Below are 23,297 nucleotides of genomic sequence, written 5' to 3'. Positions count from 1 at the left end.
CAGAAAGTCCAGCATCTTGCCTCACACGCTAATGATGAGTCCTGCTTCACGTGCTTTACAACACCCGAAAAGAATTTTTTCTGCGCAACGAATAGCATACCGCGCGTTTGCTGTGAAACTGCACCCTGTTTTTTCCTGCCGACACTGTAACTCGACCATGATTCATTCTCTGTGCGGATTTTTAGTTCTCTTTTCATTCTTTTTCTGCCGTCTTTGACAGCTCTTGCTATGCAGACATCAGACAATTGCTGTAGATTTCCGAGTTGCCACATACGTCCTAAATTAGACCGCAGCTATAGATCTGCACGCTGTGACTGAAGAAGTCAGTTCACGTCAGCGTATGGCTTATTTTGTCTTAACCCGGCACGGCACCTTTAAATGTGAACCCGACTTCTCAAGCTTCCTTTCGAAGAGTCCAGAAAGTCAATTATGCTGGCGACATTTCAAATGCTTCGTTGAGAGAATAGTATAAAAATCTCGTATCCCAAAAAGGATCCTTTCTCAATAACAAAATGTAAAGATGGAAGGCGTAAAATTTTACTCTGTTCCTAGGAAGTCCTCTCAACTGCTACAAATTTTTGGTCGCTCCCGTTGTGAAATAATTTCGCCGAGTGGATTGCAAGTGAAGTTTCATTGAGGAAGTTGCTTAAGACGATGAAAAATATATGTTGCGGCATAAGCGTGCTTTCGTTCACAACCGGAAAGAAGTATAAGTGCAAACCGTGCGACAAGATTAAAGTATGTAAGTAATTAACAAACGTTGAGAAATACTGACAGCAAACACTAATTCATTTTCACCCCAGCCTTTCGGGACCACCTCAATCCCTTTTTCAGGGCTGACTTAAATCCCAGCCAGCCGCAGAAGTGGAAAAGTTCTTACTGAAACGCTGGGTTTAAAATAAATTAGTGGTTAGCATACGTATTTTGCAATTTTTTTTCAAAATCTAACCCTGGCGGGTTTTTCACCGATGATCTTCTTGTTCAATTCATTCAGCCATTAAGGTATTTTTGACCTATAGAGGGTTAGAAATATGCCTACCCATAGTTTCGATTATCATTCGAACATACAACGTAATCATGTCTGAAAGGGTTTGGACGCCTGTTAGCTCTCTGTTTCGCAACCAATTTGTTATTGGCTACAATTGCCGTTTTGTATCTGCAAAAGCCGTGAACACTTTCAGGAAAAATCCGATATATTTAATGCGCGATATTACTTAAAATTTATGCTTCGAAATCCTTGCATACATTTTTAATGTGTTACAGGCAACGAGACAACAAAGGGACAGTGATGGCCTAAAAGTAGAGCATTCGCCTCGCGTACAAGAGGACCGGGGTTCTTGTCCACGTGCCGAACAATTCTACACCGGGTTTGAAATAAAAAACTCCGCGTGTTAATGTAACGGCATAAACAGGCCTCTACATGCGATGGGTTACGTCCTCAACCGTTCCAGAAGCTTAGAAGAACGCTAATATTATATTAATGCATAAGAAAGGTGACGCTAAGGACTTGAAAAATTACAGACCGATCTGCTTACTTTACGTTGCAGCAAGGTATTTACTAAGGTAATCACTAATAGAGTCCGGGCAACCTCTAAGGATGATCGGGCAGGCTTTCGTAAAGGATACTCGACAGTAGACCCCATTAGCCGTATCAATCAGGTGATAGAAAAATGCGCAGTATATAACCAACCACTTAGCAGCCTTCATTGATTATAAGAAAGCATTTCACTGTGGAAACCTCATTAGTCCTGCAAGAATTGCGGCATAAGGGTGTAGAAGAGTCTTATATGAAACTACTGGAAGATATCTATAACGACTGCACAGCTAACATAGTCCTTCGTAAAGTCAGCAATAAAATTCTAATAGGAATGTTATTAGGTAGGGAGACACGATGTCACCAATGGCATTCCCCGCATGCTTACAGGAAGTGTTCCTAGGCTTGGATTGGGAACAGTTGGGGCTGCGATTTAATGTAGAATTCCTAAGTAAGCTACGATTCGGTTGTTACATGGCCTTGCTAATCACTCAGAAGATGAACTGAGAAGCATGATCAAAGAATTAGACAGGCAGAGAATAAACACGGGCTTAAAAATTAATATTGTCACCGACAAACGTAGCAGGAAGCGGGAAGCACAGCCGTTCACTGGATTGGAGGAGTCTCACCGTAGCGACTGAGATATTCAGTGGCAACAGCAATATATCGGTTACCCATGGAAGACTCCGGAAATGGACCGAGTAAGTCCATGCCGACATGTTGAAACGGGAGGCGCGGTGGATCGATAGGCTGCAGGAGCCTTTCTCGTTTAGTCGGCGGCGTCTTCCGGTGATGACACTCACGACAGGTTCGTACGTAGCGGTGGACAGCCGCATTAAGCAGGGCCCAGTAGTACTTGTTTCGTATGCGCGCCAACGTGCGGAAAAACCCGAGGTGGCCCGAAGATAGGTGGTCATGGCACGCACGCAGTACTTCGTCACGAAGCGTTGTTGGCACAGCAAGCAGATAGGCAGTGTCCTTTGAGCCGTAGTTCTTTTTCTAGAGGACACCATCGAGCAAGAAAAACGATTACAGTCCGCGCTTGAAGACTCGAGGTGGAGATGGGGCGGTACCCTCGAGGTACTCTATGAGGGGCAGCAGTTCGGAGTCGGCCCTCTGTTGGCGGGCAAGGGTGGACGTGGTGAAAACACCGAAGAAAGCGGAATCGTCGTCGGTCTCGTCCGTGGGGCAGGGAAGCGAGCGCGGGAGAGAAAGTCAGCATTGCTGTGCTTCTGGCTGGACTCGTGCACGAAGGTGACATCAAATTCTTGTAACGAAGGCTCCAGCAAGCAAGCCGCTCCGAGGGATCTCTCAGATTCGTCAGCCAACAAAGTGAATGATGATAGCTCACGACCCGAAACGGGCGCCCATACAAGTACGGACGAAATTTCGTAACTGCCCACAGCACACCTAGACATTCCTTTTTACGGGGTGGAATAATTCACTTCGGAATTGGATAAAGTGCGATTGGCGTAAGCAATCACGCGTTCTAGACCATCCTGCCGCTGAACATTGACCCACCGAGACCAACGTTACTGGCATCAGTGTGCAGTTCCGTGTCGGCCTCCTCGTCGAAGTGGCCTAATACAGGCGTACATTGGAGATGGAACTTGAGTTCCATGAAGGCTCTTTCCTGGTCCTAGCTTCAGAAGAAGGGTTCAGCGTCTTTCGTCAGGCGGGTCAGAGGCTCTGCTAGCTCGGAGAAATTGTGAACCGGCGATAGTACGCGAAGAGGCCTAAGATACGACGCAGGCTCCATTTCTCTGTTGGCTTCGGGAGGGCAGCTACGGCGGCCGTCTTTTCACGGTCTCAACTAACGCCTCGAGCGCTGACAATGTGACCAAGAAACTTCAGCTCATAAAACGCCAGGTGACATTTTTCTGGCTTGAGAGAGAGACCAGCGGAACATATGGCCTCGAAAACAACCCACAAACGTTTCAGGTGCTCAGCGAACGTGTCGGAGATCACGACATCGTCGAGATATACGAGGCACGACTGCCGCTTCAGGCCAGACAGCCCGATGTCGATTATTCGTTGTAATGTGGCAGTGGCCGAGCACAAATCAAAATGGAGCACCTTAAACTCGTATAAACCGTCCGGAGTAATAAAGGCGGTCTTCTCTCGGTCGCGTTCGTCGACCTCTATTTTCGAATACCCACTGCGGAGGTGAACGGACGAAAAGTAGGTGGCATGGCGCAGATGGTCTAGAGAGTCATCAATGCTTGTCGGAGGGTACACAACCTCTTTCATGACGTTATTTAGCGTATATAATCAACGCAGAACCTCAGGGTGTCATCTTTCTTCGTGACAAGGACAACAGGTGATGCCTAGGGACTCATGGACGGTTGTATGACGTCGTTCTGGAGCATTTGTGTAACTTGGCGGCGGATGGCGTCACGTTCTTTTGAAGACATCTGATAAGGGCGCTGACATATTGGTCTTTGGTCGTAAGCAACGATAACTCTGGGCTTGGTAAGCGGCGTCTGTCGCACATTGGAAGTTGATGCGGAACAGTCGCGGATGAAATAGATGAGGTTTTCAACGCAGCGTTTCTGACTGGCCAAGAGGTTCGGTCTTACGTCAGCCGCAATGGCTGTAGCCGGCGCCATCCCCAGAATCAGATCTTTTCAACAGTCGCGTAATACGGCAAAGGAGCCAGCGAAAGTAAGATCGCGGATCTGGATACGGCACGTGCAGATGCCGATCGTCCTCACTAGATGGTCACAGGCGGTGCGGACCACGGGTCCACGCCAAAGCGTCAGAACCACACGGAGAGTTGTTTCGAGCTGCCTGCTCATCACAAAATTCAGCGCCGGTATCCACGAGTGCGGTCACTTAATACCGGTCGGCGGTTACTAAAATTTCAGCAGAAACTAATCGTTCACAGCCCGTCGGCGAGGTAGTCTGATCAGCCGCTCGAGACATCGCGTCAAATCGTCGAGTGGAGGCTGTTGACTCTGTGCAGTGGTGGCGGCCCTACCTCCGGAGGACGCCGTCTTCAGTTTTCCCGGCGAGGGGACGTGCCTCTGAACTGACCAGAGGATGAGGGCCTACTGAGTGAATCAAAGTGCCTCGGGGTTGGCGATCGCGTTTGGCGCTGCTGCGAGGTTGGGGGCAGAATGTGAGCGCCCAGGCACTCCTCTATGTTCTGCGGTCTTTCACCATAGCGCGGACGAGCCGTGTGCGGTGAGAATCTTCTCAAACCCATCCGCCGGTACGGGCAATTCCGCAGAATGTGGCCGGGCTCCCCGCAGTGGTAGCAGAGCGGGCGATTGTCGACCGTTCGCCATACGTGCGCTTTGCTGAAAGGAGGGCACAGGTCCTGCTGCTACTCGACGGGGTGCAAGTAACGATGGGGTGGTCGTGGTCCGGAAACGGGGCGAAACACTTGGGTCGCGGCGGCAGGTCGGCGCAGGGCATCGCTGTAGGGCATGATGTGCGGCTCCGATAGTGGTGCTGGTGGTGGCTGCACCGCTCGCCGTATTTCGTCACGGAGGACGTCCCTGTAGAAGGTACTCTTGCCGACAGAGCATCCAAGTGGACGTGTCGCAGTTCTTCGCGGACAATTCTCCGCACAAGCTCTCGCAGCGCCTCATCCTCATCCCCGGGGGCTGGCAAGGAAGCGCAGTAGCGAGCGACTGCTACATTTGCCTAACGGCCGTATTGGGCACCCCGTTCCTTCAATGAACGTTCCATGCTCGTAGCTTATTTGGCGAAGGCGGCGATGGTTCTCGGAGGGTCGCGCATGAGGCCGGCAAACAGCTGCTCGTTTACCCCGCGCATAAGGTGCCATAACTTTTTAGCCTCGGGCATGGCCGAGTCGGCCCGGTTGAAGAGGCGGGTCATGTCCTCTATAAACATGGCGACGCTCTCGTACTGCTGTTACCTGGAGCGAAGGGCAATTTCAGCATTTTCCTTTCGCTCCCTCGAGCTGAATGTGGTGAGCAACTCACGAGGAAAAGCTCCCCAGTTGGAGAAGAACGCCTCGTGGTTCTCTTACTCCGTTTTTGCCTAGGGTTCTTTTGCGAAATACACATTCATGAGCTTTCGCTCGTCGTCCCATTGGTTGAATACGACCACACGGTCAAAACTGGCCAAACAATCTTCTACATCTTCGAACCGGTCGCCATGGAAGGATGGTGGCGACCGAGGTGCGAGAAGGACGAACGGCGGGGCACTGCCAGAGTACGCACCTGTCTGGCTGCCAGTGGTGAACGTCATAGCCCGCACAGACCTTGTCAGTGGCTCGAACTCGTGTTGCAGGCCTCGCAGCCGACGGCTCGCTTTGTGGACAGGTGTGGTGCCCGCGCTTCGGGGAGAAGCGTCAAGGATATTGTCGGGGTCAGCGTACATGAGATGGTACTCAGCACCTTCACCAAATGTCACCGACAAACGTAGCAGGAAGCGGGAAGCACAGCCGTTTACTGGGCCGAAGCTTGCCGAACAGCCGCGCTCGTCCGAGATAAGGAAGTCGCTCGGCCACGCGCTGGGAGACACGATTCGGCCACCAGGTGGCGCCGGCATAGTGTCAGCAGTGTGGCAATATCCAAAAAAACCCCATGTTGAACAGTTTAGCAAGTTAACAGCAGCTCGCAACTGGTGCTGAGGTGCTGGAAGTGATAAGACAATACATTTACTAATATCAGGCAGTCACTGTTTACTAGGGTAATGAGAGGGAAATGACTAGAAAAATAAGAATGGGGTGAAGCGCATATAGCGGGTTCTCTCACATCATGGAGAGCAGTTTACCAATATCCCTGAAGAGAAAAGTGTACAACAGCTGTATCTTACCGGTACTGACCTACGGGGCAGAAACCTGGAGAGTAACGAGAGGTGTTCAGCCAGGGTTAAGTCCAATGCAGCGAGCTATGAAACGAAAAATGATTACAGTAACATTAAAGGACCTGAAGCGGGCAGAGTGGGTGAGGGAATCAACACGGCTTAAGGACGTGCTAGTCGAAATCAAGAGGAAGGAATGCTCTTGGGCAGGGCATGTAAAGCGAAGTCAAGAGAACCGCTGGCCCTTGAGGGTAATGGAGTAGATTGGAAGAAAGGCAAGCTTAGCGGGGGCGGCTGAATGTTGGGCGAGTGAAACTAGGAATTTGGCAGCCGCAGCTTGCAAAGGACAGGGTTATTTCGAGAGACATGCCAGAGGCCTTTGCTCTGCAGTGGCCGTGGTCTGGCTGATAATTGTGATGAGACTACGAGTTATCGATTGTGGATTTTTATTATTCACTATTTTGTAGCAACCTATATTTTCGCCTTATCCTTTGCGCGCTCAAAACTATGTGACTAACGAGTCTAATACGTCTTCTGCCCATTAATGTGACTCGTGAAAGAATATGGTCAATGTAGGGTTCACGACATTCGAATGTAGAAACTCCGCACCAAGAGTGCAGTTTTAAGACGTCAAAGGAGACACAAGCAGATTCGCTGAAAAAATAAAAAATCGCTCGTCAAAAATTAATTCATAGAAAATGCATAAAATGAAAATTTGTTCCTGAAGAAATGATATTGTGCAGTGTCTCACTAATCTGGGGGACACCCGAACCACACCGCACGGAAGGGATAAAGTAGGGAATGAAAGAAGAAAGGAGGAAAGAGATGCCGTGGAATATTTCTCAGCCACCTGGGGATCTCTAACGTGCACGGACATCGCACAGCACACGGGCACCTTTTGTTTCAGCTCCATCGAAACGCTGCAGACGCGGTCGAGTTCGGACCTGAGTTCTCCGGATCTGTAGCAGAAAGCACTAACCACTGAACGGCCAGTGGCGGATAATAAAACGAATACGATCAGATTTTTTATTAGGTTTTGAATAACTGGTACTAAGTTCGAATAGTGCACTCTCTAATCTTCTTCGGCGAATGTTTCAAAAGCACGGCCCACTCGTGCGCCGCATACCACGCTTGCGCGATCCGCGTATGCAGAAAAAATGACTCAGCGGCCTGACAACATACATTCGCGCTGAGGTCCACATACGTTCATTCAAATGACCACCATGACTGGACTATGCGACACGGTTCAGCCAAGTTCAGCCGGATATTGAATATATGGCGCATAATTCTTCCAATGTGTTCTAGCGATATGTGCCACTGGTTGCTTTGCTGTCGCCATCAGTAGAAATAGATAATTTTGTTATGCACGTGACGTGAAGGTCTCACAATCAGCATACTGACTGCGTGCCCCCTAACCGAAGTTTTTGTTTTTTTTTCTCTGGAGAGCTATAGCGCTACCTGACTGAGTTCGAGCGCCGCCTGTAGCACCTCGTCGATTTACAAGAATAATTGGTTTGTGCAAACATTCCCACATTCCGGCGATTAGCGAATAATCGTAGGATTTTTTACTCGTGTTTCATACAGTTCTCTAACTATCCAAAAAGAATTCAGATTGGATTTTAAATAGGAGATTCGGTCAGCATTCGGCTGGAAAGAAATTCGCATTCAATTCGGTTTCCGAATAGTACTACCGGCACACCCTTAAAAATTTGGTGCGTAGACTTACTGTTTGCAAAAGCACATGCAGGTGTATTAGCGAAGATTTTTATCACAAGATACTATTGTCATGTCGGTGTTTGCGTTGGCAACTCGAGGCCCCGATGCCAGACAAACGCCAGCACAGAGGGGCGCCCGGAGCGGAGCTTCAGTTTGTGCGTTTAAAAGCCTCCACCAAGGCCCATGAGTTATGTGAATAGCAGTCACAGACCGACTATTGCAGCAGTGCATTATCCTCCCTCTTCAAAAAAGTGTCAGTCCGTTGCTACAGGAGAAATTTATCAAGAAGTAAACAAACGAAATTGGGAAGCTTGGGTCACTTTGCCACTGAATATGTTGCGAAAAACAGGCCCTCATTCGCACGACATGGGTGATCTCGTGTCTATGCTGACGGGAAGTTCTAGAAAATCTATCCATAAGAACTTCGTACATGACATAATATAACTGATGGGGCCCTCATTAGGAGTCGAGGTATTGATGTATTAGTTATTTTAAAGCCTTTGGCGACTAATGTGTATCCATACCAACACTGCCAACCTGTTCTAATGTCACGTGTGCGGCTACGGGCGCAACACCAATCGTCATAGCCTTGTTGCTGCTGCATGCGTAACCTTGCGCGTTGTCGGGCTTTTTCTGCTCAAAGGGTACATTCCTTGTCGCCAACGTGGATATCTTGACCATCGTAGGGCGAGATCGTCATCATCATCATCATCATCAACGACATCATCATCAACATCAGCCTGACTGCGCCCACTGCAGGGCAAAGGCCTCTCCCGTGTCTCTCCAATTAACCCTGTCCTTTGGCAGCTGCGCCCACCCTATGCCTGCAAACTTCTTAATCTCATCCGCCCACCTAACCTTCTGCCGCCCCCTGCTACGCTGGCCTTCTCTTGGAATCCACTTCATTACCCTTAAGGACCAGTGGTTATCTTGCCTTCGCATTACATGCCCTGCCCAAGCCCATTTCTTCCTCTTGATTTCGACTAGGATGTCAGTAATTCACGGTTGTTCCCTCACGCACTCATCCCGCTTCCGGTGTGTTGACGTTACACCTATCACATTTCCTTCCTTAGCTCACTGCGTTGTCCTCAACTTAATCTGAACACTTTTTGTTAGCTTCCAAGTTCTGTCCCACACGTCAGTTCAAGAAAGATACAGCTGCTGTATAGGTTTCTCTTGACGGATATTGGAGAACTGCCATTAATCATCTCAGAAAACCAGCCATACGCGCTCCACCTTGTTATTATTCTTCTAGTTATTCCCCTTTCTTGATCCCCGTCAGCAGCCGGTCGCTAAATCTGCCTGGCTTTGATAGTTCAGCAGATCCCGTGGAACCCACTCAATACTTACTGGCTGCGGGATGCGTGCCGCGAGCCGGTGGATGTCCTGATATATCGTTGGACAGCGGCTAACACGTCGTAGTAACCGCACAACTTGAAGAGCGTCAGTGCGGATGACAACGCGGGCCGCAGGGAGCAAAGTTATGTCGGCCACGGAGAAGAGTTCTTGAACTGCAACGAGCTCCGCACAAAAGGACGAACGGGGTTCGGGAATCAGAACACCAAGAGGTTTGATTCAGGGCAGGTCTGGACAGGCAGTAGATAGCTGTTGTTGCTTTGCAGTCTTGTATGCTTGCGTCTACGTAGACAACAATGGATCCGTCAGGCAGGCAAGCATGTTGTTCCTCAAATTTGGGGCGAAGCAACGATGCCGAATGAGCAGATGCTGGCCGGCGATTATCTATTGGCTCGTTGTCGCTGGGCTGTACAAACTTCCATGGGGGAAGAACTGGCGTTGGCGGCTGAAGAATGGAGTGTGACGTTGCATAAGTCCTCAGTGCATGCGTGGAGTGCGATAGACTGTCCTTAACGCTGCGCGCTTCCCGGCGCTGCTACACCAGCTCACCAATGGTATTGAGCTGCGCATTCTCTTGTAAAGCTATGAGTGATATGATGCGTGGAAGGCACGTAATGGTCCTCATAGCCTCTCGGTTCACGGCTTCAAGGCGGTCTCATTGGCCTCTTGTAAGATGTTGAAACTGGGCTTGATAAACACCACGTGGCTGCAGAACTGCCCTCACCAACTGCCGTGCAATGAACGAGCCTGCTACACCTGTTTTAGGGGCAATTCTTCTAATCAAATCCAAACTCTGAATAGCTTGTCTTTTTGCCTGACACAGACATGCAGTCGCTGATCCTGTTTGGTGAATCATTGAGGCAAGGATTTTAACACTCGGACTTTCCTGTAGTGGGGTGCCTGATAGTCAAAGACGGATTGGGCTTGCAGCAAGTTTACGGCGTCCCCAGCGGTTGGTGACTGACGTGTATGTTTTATGCATGGACAGCTGAAGTCCGATGGATGATGCGTAATTAGAGGTAACATCCAAGGCAGATTGAAGAGCAGTCTCCTGAGTACGGAGATTTTTGCGAGTTCTCCACACAGTGATGTCGTCAGCGTACCGAAGAAATTTTATGTCACGGATGTCATGTAAGCGCCAGGCCAGCGGGATGAAAGCAATATTAAATAACGTCGGCGACAATACTGAACACTGGGGTGTGCCGCAGAGAGGAACAAATGATCCGACCGCTTCGCCGCTGAGGCATATTGCAAATTTTCTGCCTTCCAGAAATGATTGGACAAAACTACGCACTATCAGAGGGAGATGAAGCATGTCAATGAAGTTCAGAATGGCCGCATGACTGATGTTGTCATATGTCTTTTCAAGGTCCATTGCTAAAACAGTACACAAATTGCGGCTGCGGGTAGTTGACAAACCTGCTGCTGTAGCCACCATGACAATCGTGTGGCTAGCATTTTCTCCGTCAGCTTGCACAGCGTAGGAGTTAAGCAGATAGGTCTCAAGTTGGCAAGGTCCATAGGAGGCTTTCCTGGTTCCGAGATAGGAATCACGACAGCGGATTTCCAGCTCTCGGGCACTACGCCATCCAACCATACTTTGTTTATGGTGTCAAGTAGTTGAGGGAGTGCAGCGCTACTCAGGTTCTTGTACATCTCGTAATGAATATTGTCCGGACCGGGCGCCGTTTTCCGTTTCGCATCATCTATTGCAGCCAGCAACTCGGGCATAGAGAATGGACACGCAATTCTATCTACGTCGACATCAGACGGCATTTGATATACATGCGCTGGGATGCCTGCCATACTTAAACTAGCGGATCAAGAAGGCACAGCATCGTATTTTAGGAAAAACGTTCGTGCTGCTTCTTCGGCGAAATCATCTGACGACAAGTTAGCCGCGAAGCATGCGGTTGCTGCTGCGCCAGTCGAACGGCGACCGCGTTCCATTGTACGGAATGTTCGCCAGAGAGAAGCATTCGAGGATTTTGCAGAAAATTGTTCGGACCACGCATGCCACTGCCGCCGAGAGAGGTCGCTTTCATATTTGCGTGTCTTAGCTGGAAGATAGTGCAATCGCGTACGTGCCTGCGACGAAGTAGGGTCTCGCGTAGTAGCCAGCTCGGCTTCACGGCGTGCCGCCCACAAGTCAAGAAGGCCGAGGCCTGTTGACGGTATACCAACATCAGTCCAGGTGATAGTTGTAGCACTGTTGAGGGCTGTTTGTATGCGCTCAACAAGGATTGGCGAAGAAATCTGAAAAGAGATTGTCCATACAGAAGCGAAGACTGTCCCACTTCATCACAGAACATTTGTAGCGTAAAGGTCGGAAATGTGAGGTGTGAAGCCCGATGATGATAGGGTGATGATCACTTCCCCAGCAGTCTGGCTCCATGTGCCAGGAGGGAGTACCCGGACCCGACCACCACGTCTAGTCTGTAGCATAGGAAGCACTGTGAGTTGGACGCACTGGCCGTGTTGCTGTCCCAGGATGGTTGAGCAGCACAAATTGGGCATCCGTGAAGGCGTCCCGCACACGCCTTCCACGAGGGCTCGTAGTGGGGTAGCCCCAGTCCTGGTGAGGGGCGTTAAAGTCGACTCTGACTATAATCGGACACCCGGGATAGTGCCGACGGACACTTGTTAACCAGCCAAGATTAATAAGGGAGGAAGCACCACCGGCTGGTCTACCGTAAAATGAAACGACCACAACGGTTCCCTTCTTAAGTTTCGCAGCCACTGCCACTACCTCTTGATGCGACGTGACCAGTTTTCGAGAGCAAGGCGTATATGCGGAAAACTTGAGTCCACATACACCGCCGCCTTTCCCGGGGAAGCAGCAGTTTGTACACGACGGTCTATCATTGAAGGAGACATATAGGCACTGAAGCCTGAAATCGATGGCAAGGCGTTTGTTTCCTGTATCAGCATGGCCCATACCTGGAGCTTGTGAATTTGTAGTCGGGTCTTGAGCTCTCCCACATTCTTGGAAATGCCTCTGCAGTTACACTGCAGCACACCAGCACGACTGGAAGTTGCCATTTTTAGTGACTAGCCCAAGCGCTCCGGAGCAAAGAAGTCGCAGAGTTGTCCAGGGGCATTGCGGTAATCTGGGAAGAGGCGGCAGGAAATGACACTGGTGGGCGGCAGGAAGGTGATGTTGCTGCGCCATTGATGGATGTGGCGGATGATTCCGCTGCCCGTCTACGTCGAGCGAGCAGTTCACGGTGTTGCCGGAGCTTGGTGACCTCCGCTAAAAGACGTGCGATTTATTCGTCGACTGCGGCCATATCGTCCTGCGGTAGTTCAGGCACACTGCGCAGCTTTTTTGGATGTTTTCGAATGCGTTCTTTTCGCACAGTACCGTTAGAAGGCTGCTGAGCTGAAGGATCATGCGGGGTGTGCTCAGGGAGCTCCGGCCACTCGTCGTCATCCCACTGGAGAGCTGCGAACCGATTGTATGTCTGCAATGAAGTTATACAGTCTTGCATTGGCCAATGCTTAGTCATTTCTTAACCATATTGTGAGCACTTTATGCGCCTCCGTCGTCGTGGCCTCTCTGGCTGCGACTTCATTCTCTTTCACCTGTAAATTCCCATCGTCATCGCTTGGCGCTGTACGCTTGGAGCCCGTCTTTGACAGAGGGTGAGAATGAACTAAGTCTTCCCTTACAGTATTTTTTGTCTTGAGAGATAGCCTGCCGATATCGTGTTTAAGCGCCATACCGCCTACTTCTACTGCGAACTCTGTAATGATAGCTGTGTGATTATCGTTCATTGTTTGATCATTAAAATCGTATTCCTCAGTTAAAGCTGAATATGTGTTCAGCAGTGGGATCCTGAATTCCTCTACTTTCCCTCTTACCGCTAACTTGTTAATGGGCTTCTGCTTTACTAATTTCTTCCGTTCCCTCTCGAAATCTATAGCTAATTTGATACCTTACTATTCTGTCGTGGCCAGAAAGCACCTTTCGGAAGACTTCCACATTCTGCACGATGCCAGGATGAGCGCATACTATGAAGTCAATTTCAATTTTAGGCTGACAATTGGGGCTCTTCGACGTCCACTTCCTGTTGTGTCAATTGCGGAAGCAGGTATTCATGATCTGTGAATTGTTTTTAGCTGCCAGCTATACTAATACCTCTCCCTTGCTATTCCAAGGGCCTATCCCATAGTCGCTTACCACCTCGCCTCCAGCCGGCTTCTGGCCTACCTTCGCATTGATATCGCCCATCATACTAGGTACTTTCATTTTACTTTGTTGATTAACAACTACACTTCTTGATAGAAGCCTACAATGATCTTGTCATCATGGCTTGATGTAGGCGCGTAGGCCTGCATGACTTCCAGCTTGTGCCTCTTATTAAGCTCAAGAACGAAATTAGCCCCACTCTCGTTAATACAACTGACTTTTTTATTAATGCGAAAGCACTATCTGGCTCATTTGTGTCCGCGAAACTTGTTGCCAAAACTTGTCCTCAAAACTTCTCCGCAAGATGTGTCCACACGATGACATCAGTCCAGACGAATGTTGAAGAGTTTAATGATGATGAGTAATAAATTATTGGTGTTATCTGCCGTGATGTGGAATTATGACGTCTCATCGTTAATTAGATTAAGTAATTAGGAAACAATTATTGTAATTAAAGAAATGGGGTAATGCCTAAATTTAAAAAAAACGAAATGGAACCAGCTGTTGTCAGCACTAATTAGTAATACTAATTAGGCAAATTAATTAGTACCTCACGAGACAAGATCACTTTCAAAAAATGAATCACGTGTCAAGGTAACGACGTCATACAAATGCCACGTGACAAGATCACGAAAAATCTTGCGTGTTAAGTTAATGATGTCACACCAAAATGACGTTACAGAATGACGCAAAATTTAGAGTGATGATATCCCACCAAAGTGATGACTTCACACCCGAGTTGAGTCGCAATCAGTGCCGTGTGGAGACAGGAGAGAGGAAGAATAATGGAAAGAGACGCGTTGCGGGGGGGGGGGGGGCGGAGGAGGGGGCATCACAGCGTCAGCCGAAGCGTCGACGCTCGTTTGAGCAACAGATATCGCAGGTGCAGATGAAATCCCAGCGGTGTTTGCACTGGTTGAATTGGATGTGGTGGCAGTATCCCCGAATACATACACAAAAATTTTGGGCAAACGTTCGTTATACATCATTGTGGGGTGTCATAGCATTTCTCTTTGCACAAAGCTTACATTGTTTAGTCCAACTGGAGGCTAGCTTGCGACAGTGGTTCGGACCATTGACATGAGCACCTTCAATTGCTCGCTCACATAGATCTGCAACAAAGGTTTGGATCGATGACATTTACTCCTTCAGTTGTATACTATAAGGCACGGTTCAAATGTCCGCCGAGATGTCGAGGCCAGGGAGCTACTGCGTCCTTTCCTTTCTTCAAAACACGTGCTTTCGCATTCCTCCACATTAGCAGACTTTAGTGTCCTCAAAATTATTTCTCCAGCTAAATTATGAGTGATGAGAAATCCCACACCAAGTTCCCATCTGCCCGCTAATTCATGACAGCACAGTAAAAGCCCACCACTTAGTACGTTATACGCCTCATCTTTCCTCCTAACCTAAACAAGTCCGATGACATCCCATTTAATTCCCGCCAGTTCCTCGAACAGCACAGCTAGAGTAACCTAACTGGATAAGGTTCTAGCGTTAAATGCTGCCAGGTTCAGATTCCAAACGCAGCCTCTCCAGAGCCAGAGATTCTTAGCACCCTCCTCTGCGTCACAAGTCTCACCGCCACCTTGGTCACTTGCTCCGCAGCCGATGGGGACCGAGGACCGAGGGCTAATTGGTTTGTTCATAGAAGGTTCAGGCCAAGTACTGCACATGGGGGCCGAATCCTGCTCTGGTGAGAGAGTTCGTTGTCGGTTCTGGTCACCGAGATCAGGGAGCACACTTGGCCTTGTTACGCAATTCCATCGATCAGCGGAGTTTTTTTAACCCGCTGAAGAATGGTGCGGCATCGGAATTCAAACCTTGGTCATCTTGCATGCGAGGCACATGCTCTGCTTCTACGCCATCGCTGCCATGGCAGGACTGCTTCAGCATTCTTCGACACTTCGCGGCGATTATCAGACACAACAGCGTGCTCCATATGGTTTCTTGTTGTTCCGTGTTGTACTCGAAAGTTATAGATGGCAGGATAATGGGTCCAAACTCGTTTTTCAACATTAAATCATGAACAGCATGTCAGTGACGTTTTTGTTTGTCTGGGGATGGTGAGCGGTGGTTTTCTTATGAGTAGTGCCACTCGGTCTCAAGGTATTTCAGGAGCTTTGGCAATGAAAGCAATGTATTTGCCCTTGATAATAAGGGCTACGGCACCAAGCCTCAAACCGATGCGTTGCACAAAAATATTGCTGCCTCGCTGTTAAGGCTGGAGTGCCTTTGTTTCAAAGTAGCGCTTAAGATAATAAATGGTCGCGATTATCCGTTTGCTGCCCGAATTGGTACTGACAAAAGGCAGAGAAGATCCATGCCAACTTGCTGAAATATGGCAATGGGACGTATAGGAATTTTGCAGTCCACCTAGCTTCTCAGTCGGAGTTTTCTGTCGCTCCCAATCGTGGCAAAAGCGCATTACGAGTTGCACTGTCGCCGCAAGATTAGGCCAGTGATAGTTTTGTTGGATCCGATCTAGAGTGCGCGAAAAGCCTTGACGCCCGAAGCCGGCTCTCACGACCCGCCTACAAGACTTCTTCTCAGAGAGTCCATGGAACACGAGGAGGTAGCGCCTTCCTGTTCGAGAAAAGTCTGTTTTGCACAGCACGTTTTTGTGCCCACTAAAAGCATTCACTCTTGCGATGGGCAGGGGCACCTCCGTGGGACGCGCTTCGGGAAGTCGATGATAGGTTTAAGCTCCGGGTTGTCATGTTGCTGATAAAAAGCAGTTGATGCGGCTATGGCAACGGTAAGAGGAGAGTCTGGATCCTCGTCTTTGCGCGCAATCACGACTGGGGGCTTTGACAAGCAGTCGGTATCTTTGTGCTGGCGCCCTGGTTTGTACACGATGTTCATGTCAAAGTCTGAAGATGTAAGCTCCAACGCACAATGCGTTCAGGGGACTCCCTGAAGTTCAGCCAGCAGAGAGAGTGATGGTCACTTACAACCTGAAAGGGCCAGCCATGCAGGCATTGTTGGAGTTTCATCAATGCCGAAAAAATACCCAGATATTCCTTTTTCGGTAGCTATCATACAAGTGAAGAGAAAAGGGGTGCTCGTTATGGCATACATGACGGAAGCATACCGCCACCGAAACCAAGAAGCATAGGAGATGGCTTTTTTTAATTCGAAGTTTTTAAAACCGTTTTTTTGCTCCTGATTTTATTATTCTTTAATTCATAAAGAAGTACAAACTGAAGAAAGACACTCCATATGCTCCTTGCCTTCGGTGGCTTTTGGCTTCCTTCATGTTTTTCGGTAATGGAATATATCGATTCACCAAGAGAAAGTTTGCCTAGCTTACTCTATGACGTGTTCGGCGCTGTCCTGCCATTGGACGAGTACAGTACCACGGGCCACGTTTCTTTAATCTGTGTCGACCATACTCTCGGCACGAGCTTCTAAACTGGCACATACTACACGCGCCCTTTGCATGCCCCAGCGTAATTTTTCAAATGTCTGCTGCTCTCTTGTCAGAAGCGCTAACGGTGCAGTACTTTTCGAAATGTGGGGAAATTTACTCTCTATATAAGTGCAGAGGTGCAGAGGCCAGAAAAATGCTAGACCATTTTCGTGCCTGGAGAAGTGGGAAAGTTTGCGACGGCTGCACTGACATCCGCCTCAACGCTTCGATGAGTGGCCAAATGAGCCGAGAAAAGAAACTAGTCTTCGAAGTTACATTTTTTGAAATTTTACCATGATGCCGGCCGATTTTTTATTGCCTGTAGCATGGTTAAGAGGCATTCGAGATGTTCCTGGAACGATGGCAAACAACAGCAACGTCGTGCGGTTAGAGGTAACACGTTTTTCATTTGATTACTGATAAAAAAGCGTCAATCATTCGGAAGGACACTGCATTCATAAAGTTCGTCCGGCATTATGAGCGCTGTGTTCGAGCGATGCCGCTCATCAACTTTGATTAACCATTAGCCACTTTTTAATTCGAGCGAAGAAAAGTTGCACGCACGACGCAGCCTGTCAAGAGGAATTGACAATGCGTGGTAAAGGATAGACGTCTTTTTTGTCACATCTTTGATCGTATTTCATAGCTGTCCATTTTAAAACAGCCACTTGGCATAAGTTTGGTCCTGTGCCGTTGGTAATTCAGACATACCCGCGGCATTCGAGTCCGCGAAATGCGAGCCGGCCATTGAGCAATAGGCTACCGGGCCTCACTGTTGACTGCATATCGTAGCCAATAACAGGCGCTCGGCAGGTCCGGTCGCGTTCTGTTGACAGAGTGCTGCGATGCATTTCGCCAGTGGCTGCATATCACAGTCATTGCCAGCCAATGGTGAGGTCCTGTCGGCATCACTGACAGATCACCCACGGGTCGCTTTCCACAGACGCTTAAAAGCCATGAGTATATCTGAGTGACCAAGGACAGAGCACAGGAAGGACGCAAAAGGGCCACTTTATGATGATCATTTTATAGAATACGGTCCCAGATTAAGTTTCTGGTATTAAACGAAGAATCGTAGAATGCCGTTTTTCTTTCTAACTAAAACCACTGACAAAGCCCGGGGACTCGTAGATGGCAGCATAAAACCATCTGGCAGATTTTCTTGAAAATGGTCATATAATGCTTCGCGTGCCCCCGATGAGACGCGGTGCGGGTTTTGCCGAACCGGTCAGGTACTTTCGTCAGTTTTTATGCAGTGCTTTGCGAGAGGCGTGAGTTTGTCTGCTGACTTGGATGATAAACAGTCTTAGAAATGATTCAGAAGCCTGGCGTCTCCAACTCTCGGTAATGATAAGCTAGGGTTCACATCGAGGACAAAATGTGGCGTTAGAAGTGTATGTGTCGCTCTGAAGTGCAAGACAGCCATGAGTCCTGGCCACTTCCGTCAAATATGCGACCTCAGTAACTTTTGGCGATGTGTTGCCGTTCATTCCTGACAGCTATAAAAAGTACTTCGCCAGGTGGATGAAGAGGCGTACGATATCTCTCGCGACAAAACCCCACGATATAGCACAAGCGCTGTGTTCTGTTCAGCACTACTGTACGTGTCGTCATATCTCACAGTAACAATTGCACAGGATTGCGGTGGCGCAGCCAGTTCCTCTTCGATAATACGCTGGGCCTCACTGTGTTGTTCGGTGTCAGCTGAAGCCGTTGCAGGCATCTAAAATATGACCAGACGGAATGAATGATTATGACGGCACCATGCTGTCGCTAGAAGTCCAATCTGATGATGAGGTCCTTACAGAAGCTGGCCTGAACAACAAAAGTGCCAAGAAAAGGGGAGTTGGCAATGGTGATATAGCAGTGGATCCTTCGATTGAGGTCATGAGGGGAACGCCAGCAGTAGGAATTCGCGTCTATAACACACTCCTTTCACCTTGCCCAGGCGAGCCGCGAGGTCGTTGCATATATCAAAGTCTCGACGCCTGTGTTAAGTAAAGCCGCAATTTGGTGCCCATCAACGTCACTACGCAGGTCTTCGCAAGCAAGTTAATCAGTATCAGAGAAATTCGCTGTCACAGGATATGGTTGCTGTGGTATCAGTATATCAGAATAGCGCTTCGGCGGCATTGGGGCTCTTCGGAGCATCTGCAGTCAGCAGCCTTCCCCCTGAGGTCGCCACCTTCAGTTACCTCGGCGTTGGCTTGGAGACGGCCTTCACAGACCATACGCGAGACTCCGGCGGCCTGGCGACGTGCACGATCGCGGAAGATGGCTATCGTGGTCGGCCAGGAGGGGAATTTCACGAGCACCTACCGTAATAGTCCGAGCAAGCGACCCCACTTACGCAAGTCTAAATTGCCGGCAAAGCGGGAGGAGTGCTTTCCCGGAACGGCACCGAAATCAAAGAAGCTGCAACAAAAATTTTCCGCCAGAAAAAAAAGCGCAGTGCACATGCATTTAAAATTTTATTGTTACGAACATGAAATTTATTGGGCCAGAGGTTTGTTACTTCTATGTTAATTACTTTCAAAGCCATCGAATGACTCATCCGAGCATGTCGAGCGCATCGTCCGTGCACTCAGTGTACAACTGTAGGACATTACTTAACTTTGGTCGAAGTTTGGCTTACTGTTAGTCTTGCCATAGCAAACTGTCAAAATATTTGTCCCACTCCCGTATCTGTTTCCGATTGAGCTTGAAGTGCCGAGACGTCTTCTGCACTTTTTTCTCGCTTTTTCGATGCCACTGCATGACCGCGATTTTCTTTCCCACTGTGTTTCTATCGACACAGCACAAAACAAAACGTTCAATGGCGCGTGCGACTCGGCTATAGAAAACTATAAGGGGGCTACTACGCAGGATTGGACTGGATGTGGAAAGTCAGTGTTGCCTGCGCCCGGAGCATGATAACGGTGAGGGGCGCTTGCCCAGAATTGCATGGAAATATGTAATTAGCAGTGAAGTTAGGGAGAGCGATCTTTTACGGGTGGGGGCGCCAATTGGTAGGAATTGTACTCATTTTCGCTCTCAGCGCAACACGCACGGGACAAAAGACGGACTAGCACAAACAGGCACCAACTCGCCCAAATTTCCGCCTTGCTGAACGGAATTTTACTGTAGGTCTTCCTCGATATCACGGTGTCTTTCACCGAAAAAGGGACAGCGAGCCTCACGTGGGACACCCCGGAACCCTGTTTTGCGACAGAGGCAGCGGCGATACAAGTGGTCGGCTTCCCCGCTACAGTGCTGCTGGTTAGAAGTGCGCCAGACGATTGCCTTCTGAGGCAGTCGTCGTGTCACAGGTATATGCTGAGGCCGCTAGTATAATAGCGGCGGAGCGGTCGTCGGTAGTGAATGGCACGGCTGCCACTGCACAGGATGCAACCCGGGACGACGGATAGCTACTGCGTAGTTCATGGGGCGTGGCTCCGGAATCAACAGAGGCGGTCAAAATCCAGCACCGGAACTCCTTGCGCACGGGTTCAGTAACGGCCGCGCCAGCCGTATCAGCCCATCCGAGGTTCAGTTTCTAGAGCACTTCACGGATCATCACGAGGATCAGCTAATGTAAGAATGAGTATTCGCCAGAGACACACAATCAAGCTGCAGTGCTGAATGACTCGCCCCACAAGCAATCGTTTCATCGGCAGCGCTCCGGCTCGGCTCGCCCTATGGCGGCCGATTGTTTTATGAAGTCTGCGCCAGATTCCAAGAGCTTACCGCCATATTGGGGACCTCGCAGATAAAGATGTGTCATGTCCTCGGGGAATATGGCAATGCCGCGGTTAGGCTTTTGAGGGGGCGTCCGGGAAGTGACATGCACGAACTCGGTAGTCGGTGCTCGCAACCGTGCCCGGGACCCGTTTGTGAAAGTTATCCCGGCTTTGAATATCGGTCTCCCTGTTCTCTGTCCCAGTTTTGGGTCTGACATGGAGTACAAAGTATATGTTCCGCAGTTTCTGCGCAGAGCTCACCTGGTTCAACTGGCCACCAGCTCAAACTGGTCACTCCAGTCTTACACGTACTCAAAAGTGGTGTCATGGAGACATGCCGGCAGAAGGGGCTGCTGAAGCGTTAACTGAGAAGCGCAGACCTGTGTCATAAAGGAATGCTCGAAAGATTGATGGGTGGGCCTTTTTTATGTAGAGATGCAAATTCGGGGGCAGCCTCAGAAGGCGACGGCTGCTGCGTTGTGCCGGCGTGCAGGGAAACGGAAGCCCGTCGGGACTCGATGAGCAGGTTTCAGGAGGGCTCTTCGACATCGCAGCGTCGAGCCCGCACCTCCTCCAGTGTCAAGGAGTAGTTTGAGTATAGAACTGAGCGGATAGACGGCCAAGGAACACCAACACCGAGAAAGAACAAGAAGCACCAATAGCACCGAAAGGTAGTCGGAGCCAAACTTCAGTTTCTTTACCAATCGCCTACAGCGTGGCGCACGGTCTTAGTGCCTAGCGACAATGCTGCAGACGCGGCCGCATTATGAATAAATTTGTTCTTTTACAATATTTAATACAGAACTGCAAACCCTTGAAGTTTCTTCATATACGGAACACACGTTTAAATATGACAGATGAAGTAAGATAAAATAGTCGACCACAGTGCTGACAACGGCTTAGACTGCATGAAAGTAAATCAACGATTTTCTACATCACAGTGCTTGAAGTTATTGGATTATTATTTTTTATTTTTAAACTTTATTATTTTTATTATGCAGGGAATCGAGCATGCTCTAAAGAACGCAGGCAGCCTAAAAGCGCCGAACAGGAAACTAGGCTTAGGCAAAATTCAGATGTATGCGTTGAGAGAAAAGCAGGGAAATGTCATTAGCAATATGGATAAGATACTTAAAGTAGCCGAAGAGTTCTACACAAATCTATACAGAGGCCAATGCAATCAGACTGTTAATATGAGACAGTAGCGAACAGGAATGCGTCATCCGGTAAGTAAGGAAAGAGGAACTAAAGAAAGGTTTAGAAGGAATGCAATGAAAGGAAAAAAGTAGCTGGTGAAGATCAGGTGACAGAAGATATGTTGAACGACGGAGGGGAGATTGTGCTAGAAAAAGTAGCCACCCTCTATACGCAAGGCTTTATGACCTCCACATCCTTCAGACTTATACACTGAAGCCTCTCACAGCGGCTCTCTGCCAAGCTCCTGGATGGTTCCCTCGTTTTTATGTTTCGAAAGCCAGGGGAACCTCCTTCCCTCTCTGACCTCCGCTCTATTTCCCTGACTTCTTGCGTTGGTAACACCCTTCAGCGAGTGGCCCTAATTTGTCTCGAGGTGAGATATTCTTCCTTCATTTTCTTATCGGCTTCCGACACCGCTTCTGTGCACATGACATGTTTCTGATTCTGCAGCACACCTTTCCCTCACCAACCCCCATGCAATTTGCGCACTTGTGACCGTCGATGTCCTCAAGACCTTCGACAGTGCGTGCCACGACCACATCTTTTCTCAACTCGCCTCCCTAGCCTGTGGCTCCCGCATGTACTCTTATATCCGCTCATTCCACTCTAACCGAGTGGCTCGCTTTCGGGTAGACACCCATCTGTCCGATCCCCACAACCTCACCGGTGGCACGCCTCAGGGCGCTTTTCTCGCTCCAAACCCTTTCAATCTCGCTATATCCCCTATCACCTCCCAGTTAGACGAAATTCACTCCAGCACCACATCTTTCGCGCCGAAAACACTACTTTCTGGTGTTTGCTTCTCCAGGTCACGTACAGGGCACCCTACGACGTGGCCTAGATCTAATCGACTCCTTTCTCATCACTCCTCTATCCTGCTCTATCCTATACTGCTCTTATCTCTATCCTGCTCAGGAGAAATCTCCGTCTCCGGAGTTTCTCCGTCTCAACCACTGCTCATAGCAGCGCTCGTACAACCATTTCATCTCTATCCAGCTTTCTGGTTGTCCCATTTTGGTCGTCACCCATTGCAGAGTTCATGGCTTCCCTTTGCATGCGGCCAAGAACGTGCAAGCCCTCCACCACGCTGTCACTACCTGCCACTCTACAACTGAACTCCTGCGGTGCGTGGTCACTCGGTGCTCAGGTGTTCACGATTCCATGCGTGCCGCATTGCCTACGCGCTCGCCCTCAACAAGGCTTTGTACTTTGTACCCTCAGTTTCCTTCACTCATACTCGAGACACTGGAGAGTTCTGGAGACTGCCCTTGAGGGCCTCTTCAAGGCAACTCTCAACCTCCCTATCACTGCCTCTACCTCTAAGCTCTTTGCCACAGGCCTCTTTCATCATCTCCGTTCTCTCCTCACTGTCCACCATGACTCTCCCGGCTT

Source organism: Amblyomma americanum, unplaced genomic scaffold, assembly GCF_052857255.1.
Source record: "Amblyomma americanum isolate KBUSLIRL-KWMA unplaced genomic scaffold, ASM5285725v1 scaffold_60, whole genome shotgun sequence".
In the NCBI taxonomy this organism is placed as follows: domain Eukaryota; kingdom Metazoa; phylum Arthropoda; class Arachnida; order Ixodida; family Ixodidae; genus Amblyomma; species Amblyomma americanum.
This window is presented reverse-complemented; position numbering follows the sequence as displayed.